Raw genomic sequence first — 20,857 nt, 5'->3', positions numbered from 1 at the left:
GTACCACCATCACTCTGTTCAGATGCAGTGCTGAGCCTGAGCCCACCCAAGTGTTCACTCTCCTTGGCAATGGCAGCCTCCCCCATAGTGGAGAGCTGCTTGGGAACTAGAGTGGCCTGGGCTTGTGCTGGGGCAATTGTGGGAAACTGGCCAGAGCCCAGGTAGTTTCAGTCTACTTCCTCCATCTTATTCTTGGGAGTAAGCAAATGTATACGTGATCTTCAAGAGTGGAGTCTCGATTTCTTATAGCCCTCCTGTAGGTCCCACTGGTTTCAGACCAAATAAGGGGACTCATCAGTTTCAGACCCTAGGCTGGGTTGCCCAATATGTAGTTCAAACCCCTCACTCCCCAGGGAGGATCTCTGAGCCCATGTAATCCCCCTCCTTTTGTGTGTCACCTCCTAGGGACGCAGAACCCAGCCTGATCTCTTCTCCTTCCTTCCTACCCAACTCTGTGTGGATCTTTCTTTACAGCCTTGGTTGTAGAAGCCTCTTTCTGCCAGTCTCCAATTTGTTTTCTGTGAGAATTTCTCCACATGTAGGTATATTTTTGATGTGTTTGTGGATGGAGGTAAGCTCAGCATCCTCCTACTCTGTCATCTTGATCTCTACCCCTTGGCTAAACCTTCTTTGACAGGCATGAACCCATTCTATTTTCAAGCAGTAAATATAATTTTATACTACTTCATGACTCTTGAGCTCATGTATACCTGTGACAAAGCTGTCTTCAAGAATCATGGACTTGCTTTTATTACATATTGCTTTTCACTGTGTACTCTATTCTCACTCAGGAACTCAGTGAAATAATGGACTAAAAATAAGTACAGGCTAGTTTGTTTTTTTTCCCTACTTGAATTCAAGTAATCACTTGTGACCAGGAAAAAAAAGCCACTAAAATATTTTCTTTATCTTCATAAATAATATACCATGTATCTGCTTGGAAACTTTCCTTTGTGATCACAATTGCCTTCATTGAGCATCCAAAGTGAACAGGTTTTTAAAAATTATTAAACATCATTAGAAATATGAATAAGATCCACAGTCCTTTATTGTAGAAAATTGATACCCCAAGATTTATTAAGCAGCAAACATCATTTGAGGTGCCTATGATAATGCTGACTCATTATTCTTGTTCTAAATTTATATTTTACTTTTTCTTCACCCTACCTTTTTTTTTTTTTTTTATGCGGTACATGGGCCTCTCACTGCTGTGGCCTCTCCCGTTGCGGAGCACAGGCTCCGGACATGCAGGCCCAGTGGCCATGGCTCACGGGCCTAGCCGCTCCGCGGCATGTGGGATCGTCCCGGACTGGGGCACGAACTCGTGTCCCCTGCATCGGCAGGCAGACTCTCAACCACTGCGCCACCAGGGAAGCCCCCTCACCCTACCTTTTCATTCGTAGTATTTATGATGCAGAAGTGTGAATGTTATGAGAGGACCATAAAAAAGTTAGCATCCCATTCTTCAAGTTAGAATGACAGACTACGTGACCTAGACATTATTTTCCGAATTATTTTTATAAGAAGTCAAGTTATTTTGTGGAGACAGAAAAGTTATTGATTTATAACGTAGAAATATTCTGGTCCTACAACCCTCTTTTGATGATGCATTAAGTTGGAATTGTCCAGCCCACTTGTGCCCATCACAATAACCATAGTCAGTCCACTCTCAGCCAGCTAGAATGGGTCCCGAACACCTTAGGCGGGACAAACATTTCCCCAGGGGCACATGGACCTGAAATTTTTTAGGGAATCAGTTCCCAGAGCTTTAATTTCCATCTGTACACTCTCCTAAAACTGACCTGAACGAGAATGTGCCTGTGGTCATGGTACCAGGATGATTCTCTTTTCCCTCTTTGCTGCTCACTTCTTTACATACATAAGTCATCATTCTCACTCAACCAGAATCATACTAATCCCTTACTTATGACTCTAGTATAAAAACCTAAGGCACAAGTAAAAGGATGATTTGAAGTACTGGGGTCCCCAAAAAACACTTTAATCAAGGCCCCATAAAACGAAAGTAAACCTCATCTCTTTCTCCCAGTCTCTTTCTCAAAAGCGTAAAATATGGCATTAGAAATAGGGTATTTGGGCCTGTGCTGGGGATGTTCTCAATTCAGAAGGGAGTCACTTCTCGTGGGAATGGGTATCATAGGTTTATTTGAATTAAAAGCACAAGACCAGAGTTTGTGACAGAAAGCACATTGGTTTGCAGTTGGTTTGATAATGAGGACAGTCTTTGTCAGTTAACCTGGTAGATATATTTCATAAACTGAACGAGTTAAATCTCCACATTTTGATGAAAATATTTAAAACATAATACTTATATAATTACAAAACATAATAATATATTAACAATTTTTATTTAAAATATTGTATATTTTTTAAAGTATTATTTTGGCAAAGGTGTTTCCATTTTACAATCCGTTCTAAGTTTGTTGGATTAATTAAGGTGTTTCTATGTGAAGAAGTAACAGATACCAGTAAAAACTCCTTTAATAAAGGTAGAACCTTACAGGGTATTTCCCAGGAACTGGGCAAATGAATGACTCATAACGAGTTACAAATCACTTTATGTCAGGTGGGTTCCAGTTATTTTCTTCCTACAAAGGAATTGAGTTGTCAGCTGCTACCACATTGAAAACTGGTTTTGATAATAAATCACGGTGTGAATTCTGGCATTCTGAAAGGAGTTCAAAGAACTGAGTCATTGCTGGAACACAACTTCTCCCTATTCTCATACACATGAACAACTGGTAAAGAAAAAATTGGGAATATTGTTGATTTGGCCCACTGTTTTGTACTAGCAATAGGTAATATTCACCCACAGATACAAGAGCAACAGCCCCCAAAGTACATTTTTACATTTAATATTTAGTTATAAAAATGTATTATGTGTATGTGGTTTGACCAAATCTGTATCAATAACAAAAATAACAACTCAATCCAAATTGAAAATTTTTAATGCTTAAAGCCTTACAGCTATAGAAAATTGATTTTTTTAAATTTATATACATATTTATGATATTGAGAGATGAAGCAATTAATAAGAGATTTTCTAGGATAAATATGTATTAAGCAAGCTAAAATTCTGTGGGGGAAATGGGAAAGAAATATTTCTTTCAAGACAAAAGGAAGGATATAAAATATTCCACCTGTTACGGAAGAGCTTCTTCATGTCTGTACAAATGGAAGATGATTGAGTGTCATATTACTATGGCATTTAGATTCCACGTAAATGCCATATTACTATGACATTTAGATTCTGGGTACGTTTAACACAGTGATATTCAAGTTTTATTTTTAAATGTCAGATACACAATGAACTGAAATCCTTTCTATTTAAAATTATGATGAAAATTTAAATATTAACCTAAAAGATGAGAGAGGATGCATAGTTTTTAAAAATTCTCTTATGAGGCAAAAAGGTAAAACGTTTCTACTATAAATGCTGTACAATTTCTGACAGTGGGTCATTGGCAGCATGTCACATTGCTCTAAATGTCAGCATTATACTTTTGACAAGTGATTTGTTGTTTTAGTCCCGCTGAAAATCCATGTTTGGAGTACCTTGGAGTCAATTATTAAAAGAAAGAACAAATCAGCAGGGCAGATAGCCATCTGAATTCAGCGCTTGCAGAGAGGGGGTGCATGAAACTGCAGGTCACTTTGGGCAGAGGGATCACAAGCTGGTGGACTTGAGGTTGGTTTCTAAGAAAAAAGGAAAATCCTATTAGTAAAATAATCTTAATTGTTTTTTTTCAGTAGGCTTTAGGACTAAATGAAAAAATCCATGAAAATGAGATAAAAGGGGCAATGGAGACTGGGGGCAGATAGTCATTTAGGGAAGGATTTTAGAGAAGGCCATTTGCAGTCACAAGATGGGAGAGGTGTGAGAAGAAGTCATGAAAATTGTTCTGTTAGACAAATCACACTGGAAAATAAAAAAAACAAGAGACTCATTTGAAAAAGTAGGCCTCAGTTCAGGTTCTAAGGAGGAAGAAAGAGAAAAAAAGGAAAAGAGATGCACTTACACAAAACATAAGGATGAATTATATTTTAAAAATTGAAGATCATGCAGGAATAAAGGGGTAATGAGAATAGTTCCCCTTTGTTGAATTGGGGGATAAAAAATAGACCATAACTAATGAAAGGAAAGATGGGAAAATTTTTTAAAAACCCTTTCTTTTTTGTAGTCATGTGACTTCACTAGAGTATTTCATCTGCCATACTAATTAGACACTCAACCACTATTCAGTAAGTGCCCACTGGGTACAAGGCACTGTCTAGGTACCGGCAGGTACATGAATAGGCACAGACTGGTCCCTGCCCACGAGTTGTTCACAGTCTCACAGGAAAGCAAAAGAACACAAAAATAACTACAAGATCTAGCAGCTTGTGATATAAACAAGAACCTCAGCAGGGAGAGAATTTGATTCCAACTTGGATAGGCAGGGAAGAGTTAATTCATTTGCTCTTTCTTCCCACAAATATTCATGCACACGTTTCGTGCCAGCATAGACTGCTTGGTGCAGCAGTGACCCTGTCCCTTCCCTGATGTCAAGCCTGATGATACATGGAGGAGTTTCATGAAAATGCTGATAGCATCTGAAATTTGCCCAGCTCAGTCCACCTCCCTGGTGATGGCAGCCTGCAGTTGAGGCAGAAATATGTGTTACTCATTTGCATGTGTTTTTCTTTGACTGTGAGTTGACCAAGCCCTTTCTGTATTTCTCGGTATCCCACAGTTTAGCATTTCTTTATAATAAAGTCCACCTGTTTTAGTGTGGCATTCAAGGCTTTTCATATTCTAGCCCCAATTTCTCTTCTACCTTTGCCTCCCATGGCCCGCCTCCCACTTTCATTCACTCCATGTCTTGTCACTTTGTGCCTCCCTTCTGGAAACTCCTACATTGCTTTAGATCCCTGTTCCTTTGCTCCTGTCGTTTCTTCTGCCTGGAAGGTATCTTTTTCTTTCTGGCCTCGAATGCATGTTTCCTTCACTTCTGCTTCCTGAAATCCTCATCATCTGTCCTTAAGTCTCAGTTCACAGGCCACCTCCTCCACAAGGCCTTCCCAGATCCTCCAGTCCAAATTCCTCCCCTTCTTCTGTCTTCCTGTGGCAATATTTCTTCTCTTCATGGCATGTGCAGTTTCCTGGTACCACACTTAATACCCTCCTTTGCCTCCGCACCGGAGGGTGAACTCAGGTGTGACTGAAGAGGCCAAATGAACAGCTCCTTCTCTTTCATGGTAATTGGTTTTAGGTCTGGTGTCAGTGTTAGCAGCTCTGACACTATTTTCCTCTCTGAGTCTCTGCTCCAAGGGATGCTACATTCTTTACAGCAGGGTTCATTGGGCTGGCAGTTTCTGCTGCTGGTGAGGCTTCCCAGTAGAGCCTGACTGGACTACGGGGTGAGAAGCAGGGCTTCGAGGCATCACTAAAGCCTGAGCCATGCTTGCCCTGTTTGTGATTGCTTCCTTCCAACTTGTTACCCCCAGGAGCACTTGCAGGTCTGCTGTTCTCCGTGGCTTGCATATCCACATGTGCAGTGAGAGTGTTCATCCAAGCCCAGGGACCCAGCTTCACTCCAGGACTTCATCGCTGATGAGGCTGGTTCTCTGTTTAAACTTCAGGAGGCCTTGCACGTGATGCTGAGCTAAGTGTCCTTGTGTAGACAGAGCAGATCTGGACCTCACAGCTGCTCTGCTCATAATCATTGTCTTCAGCCTGTGGGTCAGAGCTGGGTCTTGACACCTTGGTGACATCAAACTCCCCTTCACCATCTTCCTGATTTCCTAATTCTTCTCAGATTCACAAATCAATGGACTGTGGTTCTACTAGCAGCTCTGTGGTAATAGCTTTCAGCTCTCTGCTCCTAATGAAAATACTTTTCTGTGTTCAAAGTTCTTTGGGTATAGATCAGTAGAGAATTTCTTTTTATATGTGACTTGATGTCAATCTATATGTGGGCATATCATTTAATTCCTTTTTATTTACATTTATAATCAGTTTATTACACTATGTACTGAAGGTAATTTAAGGCAATATCCAGGTGAACTTTAATAAAATGATTTTTCAAAACACTCAGTGAAGCAGATGAAATGTTTATGGCCCCACCCTCTTCCTCTGAAGTGGAAAGGAGGAGAGAGAGAGCCATCCAGATTTATGGAGCATCTGCTATGTGTGTGTTCTCTCATTAAATATAATGATCATGTAAGGTAGGAGATGGGAGGTGTTCCTCTCATTTTAAGATGACAAGCTGAGGTTTCGAAAGTTAAGATCAAATTGTCCATGGATAGACAACTAGCAGGTGATGGAGTGTGGATTCAAACCCTGGGCGATCTAGCACCAACACCCATGCTCATTAAACCATCCCTCCTTTGTAACTGCAAAGCGAGCGGGTTTATCTTATGAGGATAATTACCAATATATTTCCCAGAAAATTATTATCTGCTATTAATTGATTCTCTATTCCTGCTCTTTTCTCTGCTTGAAATGTCACCCGAGCTCTCTGCTTTGGTGAACTCTGGTTCACCCTTTAAGAGTTAGCTCAGGGGCTTCCCTGGTGGCACAGTGGTTGGGAGTCCGCCTGCGGATGCAGGGGACACGGGTTCGTGCCCTGGTCCGGGAAGATCCCACATGCCGCGGAAAGGCTGGGCCCGTGAGCCATGGCCACTGAGCCTGCGCGTCCGGAGCCTGTGCTCCGCAACGGGAGAGGCCACAGCAGTGAGAGGCCCGTGTACCGCAAAACAAAAAATCAAAAAAACAAAAAACGAATTAGCTCAAAATGTGACTTCATCTTTGAAGCACTTCCTGAACCATATCCCACCTCCAGTCTTGACAGAATTATTTCATTCTTCCACTACACAGTTCTTTGTAAATGTGTCTTACTTTTACCACAGCATTAAGGTCAGTCATTTATGCCTCTCTCTTCTCACTTATTCAAATCCCCCTGATACCCTAGGGCCCAGTAAGATGACTGCACTCAGTGTTTGCTCAAAAGCTACTTTTGAAAGAATAGTTGAATGAATAAATTTTGGTGATATAAATTGACTCTCCATAGAAGGATGTTAAAAATTAAATATTAAAATTCTGCATCATCCTCCCTCAAATCCTCCCTACGTAAAGCCGTTGTTAAATTTATATGACTGTGACCCTCTGTCCAAGACAGGGATACAGTTCTTCTGCAGGGAAAGGGTTAGAGAGCTTCCTGGGAACCAGGGACAGGACACTTGAGCAAATGATGCTGGCGTGCTTCCTGGAGGGGCATCTGATTCCACTTTGTGAACGTTGATCTTTAGCTTAGCTTATTGACCCACATCTGTATGATATACCCCATGAATGAGCCAGCGTTTCTATTTAAGAAACACTGTTCTAAACCAGTTTCTAATTATATGAAGTGGTGCTATGGAAATCTTAAATCGAAATAAGCCTACAGTCCCAGATTACAAAAGAGGATCAATCCCCACTCTTTAGTCTGACCATGTTCTTTCAGGCTTTCCCAATGGGCGGCTGTTATATTCTAGAGGCACCATGAGGCCTTGGGGGCCGAGATCTGTGTAATAACAAGCTACGTGACTGGAAGTGTCTATTTTCTGTACCATTCTCACTTTTAGAAACAAAGGCATTTCTAAATGAGCTGATCTTTAACTGTTTCATTGAAATTATGAAATCTCTCCCTAGAAAAATGCATATCTACCCAACATTATGACTGTGATTTTAGGGATGTATGGAACTGTAGCAGGTAGAGAAACAAGGGTAAGATGTCCCAACTACAGAACTAATGGCCTTCACTTCAAAACAGGAGGAGCAGGTAAGCATGGCCACCACTGAAGGGAACAGGACCGTTTCTTGATATGGAAACAATTCTATCTTAAACAAAAAAGGAAGGTTTTGCAGCTCTGAAGCTTTTAGAACTATCTCTTCAAAAATACACTTAGAAATATAAATTTTACCAAGCTAGTAAATGTTCATTGAAAAAAAATTAGAAAGTACAGTTAAACCATCCCCAAATAAAAGTATCCATGGTCTCAAAACCAAAGAGAACTGCTGTTAATATTTTATTATGTGTCTTTACTGACTTTTTCTATGACACATTCTTACCAAAATAACTACAGTGATGATATTTACTAATACTTACTGAGCATTTAATATGTTCTAATCATGTTAGATGCATTAGTTAGTTAAACCTCAAATAACCTTATATGGTAGTTTCTATTATTTAAGCTATTTTCACATGGTAGAATTGAGGCACAATGTACTTAGCTTGCTTAGAGTACACGGCTAGTAAATGCCAGAACTGGGATTTGAACTTCAGGAACCTGTCACCAGAGCCCATGAGAGCATGGTGTGAATACTATTTGGAAATCTACTTATTCACTTAAAAAGCTTATTGTGAACATCTTCCCATGTCACTAAAATTGTATATCTACATCATTTTTAAATGACTGTGTAGGGCTTATTTGTAGGCATGCATCATAATTTATTTACCCAATGCCCTACTGCAGAGTAGCCAACTATTTCAAGGAGGAAATTTTAAATAATTCACGCTGTACATTCTCGAAGCTAATTTATTGATGAGGTTAGAACAGAGTTAAAATACTAATAGACCTTATATTTACAACATGTTATTTCTTAGCAACTCACAATTCTTAGAGTAAAAGAATCTCAGCCTTGTTTTTCAGTAGGGTAGACCAGTGCTGCGCTGGGGAATGCTTCCCTCCCATGGCTTCTTCCTTCTTCCCGATGCTCAATTTATTTCTGGGGACCTGAGCAATGCTGGTGAAAGAGACAGGCATCACAGTGTTTGGACTGTGCTTGGTGTATGATCTCAAAGCAAGAGAAACCATAAGTTGCTTTCCTATTTTGATATCAAGTAGCAGGAAAAATGTATAGAGGAATTTTCTTAAAACACTGGTTTTCAAACTTTCACTAAAAATACAGCAATAGGGACTTCCCTAGTGGTGCAGTGGTTAAAAATCTGCCTGCCAATGCAGGTGACATGGGTTTGATCCCTGGTCCAGGAAGATCCTATATGCTGCGGAGCAACTAAGCCCATGCGCCACAACTACTGAGCCTGCGCTCTAGAGCCCGCAAGCCCCAACTACGGAGCCTGTGCGCTCTAGGACCCGCGTGCCACAACTACTGAGCCTGCGTGCTGCATCTGCTGAAGCCCACGTGCCTAGAGTCCGTGCTCTGCAACAAGAGAAGCCACCACAACGAAGAGTAGCCCCCACTCGCCACAACTAGAGAAAGCCTGTGTGCAGCAATACACAAGACCCAACACAGCCAAAAAAAAAAAAATACAGCAATAGAACTTTTCTCAAATGTAATCTCATAGGGGACCCTATCATAATAAAAATATTTATTTTACTAGTATAAATTTATTTTATAAATCAAAGTTTCAACATTTACTTTTTATAAAATTTATAAAGAATTATGAAGCATTTTTGGTGAACAAAAATTTTGAGTTAAACTTTAGCTGCAAACTTATATCTGTATCAGTTTATTTCAGTTTTTGTTTCGGTTGTACAGTACTGAGAAAACTCTTGGTTTGCACAGGTAAGTATTTGCAAAAGTTTTTTATAGCTTACCATGAATCTCTGAATAGTCTTCAATTAAACAGAGCCAAACATTTGAAAAAAGATTAAATAAGAAAGTTTGGTTTCAGAGTTGTGTCCTTACACATAAATAACAACTGCTCTCATTACTTATTATAGAAATAATAGTAGAATGCCACATTTATAATGATCATTGCAACTATTTGTAATAAAATATTATCAAAATGTGTGTTAATTACCTTGACTGTGGTGATCAATTCACAATGTATATGTATATCAAAACATCAAGTTATTTCACCTTAATTAAATAAATTTTTATTTGTCAATTATACAAAGAGGTGGCAGGAAAGAGAAATCTGGGGCTTGTCCCACTGAGGGTCAATGAGCTGGGATCACGTGAAGGCAAGGATGACAACCCAGGACTGCCCAGACTGGTGATGCTGGCTCCCGACAGATGGACACGGCCCCAAGGCCTGCTTTTGTGGTAATTCGGCATGAGGATTAGGTGTAACCATGTCTTTCAGAGATCTCTCCTGTATCCTGTTTGATGTGGCTTCAGGCAAATGAGCACAGAAAGAAAGCTCTGGTGTTTGTCACCTGCCAAAACCACAGAGACACATTTTATACCAATGAGAAGCCACACATCCTTTGCCCTAAGCTCTTTTTCCTCATTCCCAGACCCTTGAACCCTTTCCAGTTGCACTCTTTGACCTATATTTTCTTTACAACCTTCTTCAACCCTCCTCTTCCCTTGCCCAGAGCCCTGGGTAGCTTCTCCTCGTGTGACTAGAAGGCAACCAGGCACATTGTCATTAACAAGAAAGCCCCTGGTCATTACGCCTGTGCCTGTTAGAATTCCACAAACCACAGAGTGAGAGCAGTTGATACTTTGTAGTCACATGTTATAGTCAAATAAGAACTTTATTTAGTAGCCTATTTTCATTTAAAAATGTTAAGCATATGCATTTTTGCCTGTACATTATTAATGAAAAGAATGGCTGAGGCATATTCCAAGTTTAAGCACATACTGCAATTTTCTTCCTCTATTAAATCCATAAAGCAGCCATTTGATATGTAAACTTTGAAGTATTTAATACCAGTAATTATAAGGCCTTAACTCTTTAAAAAAAAAATATATATATATATATATATATTTGTAATTGATTTATTTTCCTGCCTTGTCAGGTGAAGAATTTTATCTGGAGAAAGAAACTGTAGGTTTTTTGATTTGTTCGTTTGTTTGAAGTTCCTACATCTTTAATCTCCTTGACACGAAGATGATAGAGCGCTATTGAGGGGCAACAAGCTGGGATGAGTCATTACATTCTGATCACCTCCCTGCCTGGGCATGTGATCCTTGGAGAGTGTTCAGCAGCTCAGCACTCTGTAAGTCCCAGAGGGGGAAGCAGAGGCGGGAGCCAGTTATCACATTGACCCAGGCTCGTGCCTGGCATGCATCTGACTGCAAAGCGTCAACAGTGCCTGAAAGCTGTGAGCCAGAGGGCCTCCCCTTGGCTTATATGAGAATGTCTTTCCTCTCAACCAATGGGAGTAATTGAATTGCCTGTCTTACTTTTTAGAGGGTGACCTATAAACCCCTCTTGCTTCCTATTTTTGCCCTGTATTCACCTTGTCTCTGTGTCCTAACTTCTCTCTGCTTTGCCTCACTGACAGCAGAAGGATACAACAGCTGACTGCGGATGTGCTCTCTCTCTCTCATTTGGTCCCATCCAGAGCTATTTAAATGTCCCCGTTGAAGTCTTGTCTCCTCTGGTCTCTCCAGCCCACTGTTACCTGCACCTCTTTCTCTCCATTCACCTGTCACTATGGAGCCAGGCCTTTCTCCAAGGGAATAATTGTCTGTTTTGTTCTCTGAATAATCCTTCTTGACCTTCTTCATAATAAACTAGCAGAAGTTCTATGGAAAGAATAATACTGCTGATACATAGCTTAGAAGGCCCACAACACATGATTTCAAATTCTGTGCTTTTCAAACCATTTAACACCCAGCAACTCTGCATACATGGAAGCATTCATTCATTCAGTGTGTACCCTGTGTGTTTGCTGCTCTGCTGGGCATTAGGAATAACGCCAAACACAAGACAGATGATTCCTGCCCTCAGAGAGCTTCTAGTCATATGGGGAATGCAGATACCACACAGTATGTACCGTAAAACTGATTACAGTTGTGACAAATGCTACAGAGGGAAAGTTCAGAATGCCACGTACATAGCAGGGAGCCTGGCCAATAACAGTGTTTCCTGAGTGCTGATCATCTACCACCCAACCTCTCCAACAACCCCACAAGGTAAGGACTTGTTACGATTTTCATTTCACAGAGGAAGAAACTGAGGCTCAAAGAATAAGCAGCCCAAAGTGAAACAGCTAATGAGGGGTGTAGCCAGGGTTTGGATCCAAGTTTGTGTGACTCTAGAGATGATGTCACTAACCTGTGTCCACCACTGCCACCCATGGAAGGTACACAGGACGAGAGTCAGGACACCTCCCGACACGTCGGCTGTCAAGGCCTGGGCTCCCATTTGTACCGTGAAAGAGTTATGCTCATCAAGTCCTTCCCTGTGAATCTGGAGAGGCTCTCTGACTGCTTTGACCAACAGAGCACCTTTGACAGAGGAGAGGGTTTTACTGTGTTCCTTTCCACATCCAGATGTTAAGAGACTGGCAGCTTCCACTTCCCGTGTCCTGGAATGCCCTTTCTGAGAGAAGCCAACCACCAGGTGAGAAGTCCCACCACCCTGAGAGTGCCATGCTGTGAGGAAGTTCAAGTTACCTGTGTGAAAGGGCTGTGCTGAGAGAGAGAGAAACCCAGCCTGCTTCTGTTAGAGCCGTCAGAGCCCAGCCACCAAGAAAGAGCAAAGCAATGTTTGGCCATTCCAGGCCCACCAGATTCAACCGGGAGAAAATTTGAGGAAACAAGTCAACCGCCAGAACCAAGGCCCCAAGCGTCTATTGTACGTACAACTATTGAAGCCACTCGAGCCAAAGTTCCAGTCACCATGGGACAGATACAAGCCATTCCCACCGCGCCCTGCCTGAATTCCTGCTTAGTGTGGCAGGCCTAAGAACGTGTTTGGTATTTTATTGCCCTAGATATGGGGGTGGTTTGTTACACAGCAGACCCTTTGAGAATCTAATGTAAGCAACAGATCTTCTTCCCACGATGATGCACACATACATGTGCAATTTTACACCCTATCTTAAGATCCACTTCCCCCCAATTTATCAGCCGATTCTAGGCAAAGTGCCTGAGCCATAAGACTGAAGACCTCAGAAACTGTCTAGCGACTAGGCACTTTGCCTAGAATCGGCAGATTCTAAATCAAATTCAGGCTGCAAGGGCAGGGACGGATTTCTTTACCAGACATGTTCTTTCAGGAGGGACGTCTTTTATGAAAGTGCATTTTCTTTTGTTTTAAAAAAAATTATGATATAATGCCTAACATAAAGTACAAAGAAAAACAATGAACATCTGTGTTTCCACCACCTAGCTCTATCAAGTCTTGACACTGTAATATATCTACCTCATTTTTCTAAAACTTACGGAAACATTTTAAATCTCTTGTACCACTTGTATCCTCCCTCCCTAGAAGTAACCATGATCCTGAATTTGCTGTTTATCATTCCTATGCATATTTTATTACTATTACTTTATAAGTTTATAACTATAATGAACAAATGGCATCATTTGATTTATTTTCAAACTTTGAATAAAGGTTATACAGGGGAGAAATATTTGCCACCCAAAAATGTGTCTCTTTGACGTCAAGATGAATTTAGGCTGATTATTTTTAAGAAACAGAAGACTCGGAAAGTTTTTCTTGTTACCTCTCCCTGCTGTCTAAAAGAATATAGATAAAGTGCCTTTTAACAGAATACAGCTCTCTCCAGAGAACACACGCTAGGTGTGTGTGGGAAACTCAGCAGGGCCTGGAGATCAGAGTCCACTCTGTGTCCCATGGTCTCTGCACCACCCAGCAAACATTTGCTCACCAAACATTTGCTTTTCTATCCCCATGTGACTTGGCTTCTTCCCCTTTGAAGTCCCAAACCACTACCCCTAGCATCCTCTTTTCTCTTTAGCTGAAGATGGTATTTAAGGTGAGGGCTTTAGCTATTTTGGCAAGTTACTCTGTTCTCCCGAGTCTCTCACGGGTATACACGTTATTAAACTTTTGTTTGATCTTCTTCTGTTTATCTACCTCATGTCCATTTAGTTCTCAGACCAACTGATAGGGAGAGACTAGGATAGTTGCACAGCTAGTTTTGGAAAACCCACTAGGGGATTATAGATAGAGAGGAAACTTTGGGAGACCATTGTAAGTTAATAATCACTCAGGAAAGTAATCAGAATATTGTGACACAAAACTGGCCTGCTTAACAATGAAACCATGCAATAAAAGCACAAGATCTGCCCCAGGCCATTAAGTGAAAACATGAGGCCTGCATCCTGCTAGTCAAGGTCAGTAAGATAATGATCCTTCAGACCTGCACCTCTGCATGGACTGAGGACAGAAATATAGGGGAAAGGTGACATTCCAAAGTCGAAGACCCTCATTATAGTGAAACTTGAGATGATTTAACATATTTTAACATATTTTAGTATATGTTATCACCCTTCTGCTGATTTGAATAGCGCCATGACAGCCCGAGTTCGACCATATAGGGTCAAAAACTTCCCACCTGACACAAAGGAGAAGCTAATGATGTAAGCTTGACGTCTACTCAAAGAATGAGGAAGAAGGTGGTCTTCTTCCCTTCCCCACTTTTCCTTTGATTATAAAAACATAGCCCGCGAGCTTCCCTGGTGGCGCAGTGGTTGAGAGTCTGCCTGCTGATGCAGCGGACACGTGTTCGTGCCCCGGTTCGGGAAGATCCCACCTGCCGCGGAGCAGCTGGGCCCGTGAGCCATGGCCGCTGAGCCTGCACTTCCGGAGCTTGTGCTCCGCAGCAGGAGAGGCCACAACAGTGAGAGGCCCGCGGACCGCAAAAACAAACAAACAAACAACAAAAAACAGAGCCCGCTTAGTTCTCAGGGCAGAGCTCTCTTGCCCGCCCTCTTGTGTCCTTCACAGGCATCCTATACTAATAAATCCACTCTTTACCTATCATTTTTTCCCTCACTGAATTCTTTCTGTGCCAAGACATAAAGAGTCTGAGCTTCATTAAGTCCTGAGACGAGATGTGCAGTTTCACAACTAGAAGAAACTGGAAGGGTAGAGGAAAACTTCTTCCTCCCTTACAGTTATCACTGTATTTATTATTGTGTTAACTCCCCTGTTGTCCTACTGAACATTAGGTTTTTGAAGTTCACCCATTTAGATACACATAGTCAAAGTTCATCAATATTAACTGCTGTGTAATGGTTCAGCTTCACAATTTGTTTATCCAGTTTCCTATGATTACTTGTGTTATTTCCTCAGTTTTCCTATTACAAACTATGGTACAAGAGTGCCTAGTGTCAACGGCATATAGATGAGATTATCTGTTGGGTATGCCCCTAGAAGTGGAGTTTCTGAAATCTGTGGAAAACCCATGCCCACTGTTCCATATCTAGAGAAACTGCTCTTCAGAATGAATGGGGCAATTCACAGGCACATCAGCAGTAAGGCCCCTCTCTTCAAATCCTCAACAAAATTCAACTGCATCAGAGTTTTTAACTTTTCTTAATCTGATGGGTATGAAGTTGATTCTCAGATTGGTTCAAGAAGGAAATGTATTCATAGTAACTTCAGTGTGTGACTCTGCTGTAAACAATACTTACATGGTCATAATAATTTAATACTAAATACTGATTTAACTAAAAATTGTAAGAGAATCTAAAGTATGAGAAGAAGTGTGTGTGTGTGTGTGTGTGTGTTTATGAGTGGTGGTGGTGGTTAGATTTTCACACAATGAATCTTAAAAATTTTCTTGTAATTACCTTGCACAAAATCTTGTAAATCAAGTTACTTACACAGGGTTGGGCTTAGAGAACAGTTTCATGTTTGCTACTAGAGTGAAATTGCAAGTATTTAAAATTCAGGGGATTTAAGGGGGCATATAAATGTTTTGACCAGCACTGTTGGAATGGAAAACCAAACTCATTTTTTTAATTTCAGTTTTTATGCAATTTTAAAAGTTTACTTTCCATTTACAGTTAGTGAAGTGAGGTTTTCAGGTGACAGAACAAAAAACTCTGTGGTTAAATTATGTATTATTCATAAATAACAATGTTCTCTTCAGATCAAAATTGTTCACCCCTTTCCCATTTCAAACACCTTTCCTTATTGACAGGATTCAGATGAGTAGCTCCTGACTTCACTGAGTTGCTACATGTCAAAACTGAAATTACTGAACGAACAAGGTGTGAAATTAAATAATGAGTCAACACAGAAAATGTAGCCACCAGTTACAGTGATGTTTGTGGAATCATGTTTGCTTAACAGATTAACTTTAAAGTCTCCTGATAAAAGTTTAAGCCTAATTAATAAGTGAATGTTTTTAACTCAGAGCACAAACAATGTGCTTCAGACACCTTATGCACAATCTAACTTCAGATTTCTTGAAAGGTTTTATTTTTCCAACTTCTCTTTGTGACACTTCTAGTTTCTTTCACTTCCTTCATTCATCCTAATATGAATTTTCCCTTTAAACATGTGCTAGGACATATGCTCATGGGAGGTAGAAATATTCTGGTCTTTAGTTGTAGACCTGATGTTGACTACATAGAGACCACTGTCCCTGAGCCTGGTGAAGCAGGACAGTGGTGGTGGGTGCTGACAGAGCAGCAACGTTGTCACAGCATTTGGTAACTGGCATAAACCAAACCAACCAACAAGATTATTGTACCATCATTTATTATTTGTGTATTTGAACTATGTAATTAGGTGCATACATATTTAGAACTATTATGTCCTCTTGCAAATTAACCATTCATCATTATGAAATGCCCCCTTCTACCAACAGTAATATTTCCTTCCTTTTTATTTTTTTAACATCCTTATTGGAGCATAACTGCTTTACAATGGTGTGTTAGTTTCTGCTTTATAACAAAGTGAATCAGCTATACATATACATGTATCCCCATATCTTGTGTCTCCCTCCCACCCTCCCTATCCCACCCCTCTAGGTGGTCACAAAGCACGGAGCTGATCTCCCTGTGCTATGTGGCTGCTTCCCACTAGCTATCTATTCTACATTTGGTAGTGTATATATGTCCATGCCACTCTCTCACTTGGTCCCAGCTTACCCTTCCTCCTCCCCATATCCTCAAGTCTATTCTCTACATCTGTGTCTTTATTCCTCTCCTGACCCTAGGTTCTTCATAACCTTTTTTTTAATTATTATTCCATATATATGTGTTAGCATATGGTATTTGTTTTTCTCTTTATGACTTACTTCACTCTGTATGACAGACTCTAGGTCCATCCACCTCACTATAAATAACCCAGTTTCGTTTCTCTTTATGGATGAGTAATATTCCATTGTATATATGTGCCACATCTTCTTTATCCATTCATCTGTCGATGGACATTTAGGCTGCTTCCATGCCCTGGCTATTGTAAATAGTGCTGCAATGAACATTGTGGTACATGACTCTTTCTAAATTATGGTTTTCTCAGGGTATATGCCCAGTAGTGGGATTGCTGGGTCGTATGGTAGTTCTATTGGTAGTTTTTCAAGGAACCTCCATACTGTTCTCCATAGTGGCTATATCAATTTACATTCCCACCAACAGTGCAAGAGTGTCCGCTTTTCTCCACACCCTCTCCAGCATTTATTGTTTCTAGATTTTTTGATGATGGCCATTCTAACTGGTGTGAGATGATATCTCATTGTAGTTTTGATTTGCATTTCTCTAATGATTAATGATGTTGAGCATCCTTTCATGTGTTTGTTGGCAATCTGTATATCTTCTTTGGAGAAATGTCTATTTAGGTCTTCTGCACATTTTTGGATTGGGTTGTTTGTTTTTTTGATATTGAGTTTCATGAGCTGCTTGTAAATTTTGGAGATTAATCCTTTGACAGTTGCTTCATTTGCAAATATTTTCTCCCATTCTGAGGGTTGTAACAGTAATATTTCTTGTTCAGAAGTCCAATTAGTCTGATACTGATACAACTACTACATTATCTTTTCATTAGTATTTACATGGAAAAATTTCCATGCTTTTACTCTTGATTTATGTAACTCTTTATATTTGAAGCGGGTTTCCTTTATTGTGCAAGACCCATGTATTTTGGGTCTTGCTTTTTTCACCAAATCTGACATTGAAGTGTTCAGAGCATTAATGTAATTATAAATATGTCTGCATTTAAATCTGCCATCTTGCTAGTTGTTTTCTATTCGTCCCATTTCATCCCCCCTTCCTTTTCTTGCCTCCTTTGGATTTATTGGATTATTTTTTATCATTATGTTTTATTTTCCCAATTTGCATATTAGTTACACTATTACTTATTTGGTTATTCTGGAGGGGGGTTCCTTCAAATTTTATCAAGACATAATGATGTGATTTACATACATCATGAAATACTTACCACAAGTTTGGTGAACATGCATCATCTCATATAGATAAAAAAGAAAAAGAAAAAAAATATTTTTTCCTTGCATTGAGAGTTGTCACTCCCTTAACAACTTTCATAAATAACATACAGCACTATTAATTTTATTTATCATTATATAATACATCCCTAGTATTTATTTATCTCATAACTGGTGGTCTCTACCTTTTGACCGCCTTCATCAAATTCCCCCTCCCTCCATCCTCTGCCTGTGGTAACCACAAATATAATCTCTTTTTTCTATGAGTTTGTTTGGTTGATTGGTTGGTTGTTTTTTTTAAGGTATAACTGACCTACAACAGGATGTTAGTTCAGGGTGTACAACATAGTGATTCGATATTTCTATACATTACAAAATGATCACCACGATAAAAGTCTAGTTACCATCTGTCACTATACAAATATATTACATTATTAATGACTGTATTCCACATGATGTACATTTCATCTCTGTGACTCATTTATTTTGTAACTGGAAGTTTGTACCTGTTAATCTCCCTCACCTATTTCACTCATAGCCCCTTCTCCCTCCCCTCTGGCAACTACCTGTTTATTCTCTGTATCTATGACTCTGTTTCTGTTTTGTTATATTTGTTTTGTTTTGTTAGATTCCACATATAAGTGAAATCACACAGTACTTGACTTTCTCTGCCAGACTAATTTCATTTAGCAAAATACCCTCTAAGTCAATCCATGCTCACCTAAATAGCAAGATTTCATTCTTTTTTATGGCTGAGTAATATTCCATTGCATATATATACCACTTCTTTATCCATTCATGTATTTGATGGGCACTTAGGCTGCTTTCATATTTTGGCTATTGAAAATTATGCTGCAATGAACATAGGGGAGCATAGGTATTTTCAAATTAGTCTTCTTATTTTCTTCAGAAAAATACCCAGAAGTAGAATGGCTGTATCCTATGGTAGTTATATTTTTTATTTTTTTGAGGACCTCCATATTGTTTTCCATAGTGGCTGCACCAATTTACATTCCCACCAACAGTGTGTGAGGGTTTACTTTTCTTCACATCCTCGCCTACCCTTGTTATTTGTTGTTTTTTTGATAATAGCCTTTCTGACAGCTGTGAGGTGATATCTCATTGTGGTTTTGATTTGCATTTCTGTGATGATTAGTGACATTGAACATCTTTTCATGTGCCTGTTGGCCATCAGTATGTCTTCTTCGGAAAAATGTCTATTCAGGTCCTCTGCCCATTTTTTAATTGGTTTGTTTGTTTTTTGAAGTTTAGTTGTATGAGTTTTTTGTATATTTGGGATATTAATTCCTTATCAGATATATCATTTGAAAATTTCATCTCCCATTACGTAGGCAGCCTTTTGGTTTTGTTGATAGTTTCCTTCAATGTGTAAAAATGTTTTTGGTTTGATGTATTCCAATTTGTTTATTTTTTGTTTTGTTTCACTTGCCAGAGGACATTCAAAAAAATAATGCAGAGAGATTTGAGAAGATGGCGGAAGAGTAAGACACGGAGGTCACCTTCCTCCCCACAGATACATCAGAAATACATCTACACGTGGAACAACTCCTACAGAACACCTACTGGACGCTGGCAGAAGACCTCAGACTTCCCAAAAGGCAAGAAAGTCCCCACGTACCTGGGTAGGGCAAAAGAAAAAAGAATAAACAGAGACAAAAGAATAGGGACGGGACCTGCACCAGTAGGAGGGAGCTGTGAAGGAGGAAAGGTTTCCACACACTAGGAAGCCCCTTCGCGGGCAGGGACTGCGGGTGGCGAGGAGGGGGGGCGTGGAGCTTCAGAGCCATGGAGGAGAGCGCAGCAACAGGGGTGCGGAGGGCAAAGCAGAGAGATTTCCACACAGAGGATCGGTGCTGACCGGCACTCACCAGCCCGAGAGGCTTGTCCGTTCACCCACCAGGGCGGGCGGGGTCTGGGAGTGAGGCTCGGGCTTCGCTCAGATCGCAGGGAGAGGACTGGGGTTGGCGGCATGAACACAGCCTGAAGGGGTTAGTGCACCATGGCTAGCTGGGAGGGAGTCCGGGAAAAGGTCTGGACCTGCCGAAGAGGCAAGAGACCATTGTTTCCTGGTGAGCAAGGAGACGGGATTAAGAGCACCGCTTAAAGGAGCTACAGAGACGGGCGCGAGCCGCGGCTAAAAGCGCGGACCCCAGAGACGGGCATGAGACGCTAAGACTGCTGCTGCCGCCACCAAGAAGCCTGTGTGCGAGCACAGGTCACTATCCACACCGCCCGTCCAGGGAGCCTGTGCAGCCCGCCACTGCCAGGGTCCCGGGATCCAGGGACAACTTCCCCGGGAGAACACACGGTGTGCCTCAGTCTGGTGCAACGTCACGCCGGCCTCTGCCGCTGCAGGCTCGCCCCGCATCCGCACCCCTCCCTCCCCCTGGCCTGAGTGAGCCAGAGCCCTCGAATCAGTGGGTCCTTTAACCCCGTCCTGTCTGAGAGAAGAACAGATGCCCTCAGGCGATCTACATGCAGAGGCGGGTCCACATCCAAAGCTGAACCCCAGGAGCTGTGCGAACAAAGAAGAGAAATGGAAATCTCTCCCAGCAGCCCCAGGAACAGGGGATTAAATCTCCACAATCAACTTGATATACCCTGCGTCTGTGGAATACCTGAATAGACAATGAATCATCCCAAATTGAGGAGGTGGACTTTGGGAGCAAGATATATTATTTTTTCCCCTTTTCCTCTTTTTGTGAGTGTGTATGTGTATGCTTCTGTG

This window comes from Tursiops truncatus, chromosome 11 (genome assembly GCF_011762595.2).
Source record: "Tursiops truncatus isolate mTurTru1 chromosome 11, mTurTru1.mat.Y, whole genome shotgun sequence".
Taxonomy (NCBI): Eukaryota; Metazoa; Chordata; class Mammalia; order Artiodactyla; family Delphinidae; genus Tursiops; species Tursiops truncatus.
The sequence above is the reverse complement of the archived record's forward strand: the minus strand, read 5'-3'. Positions refer to the sequence as shown.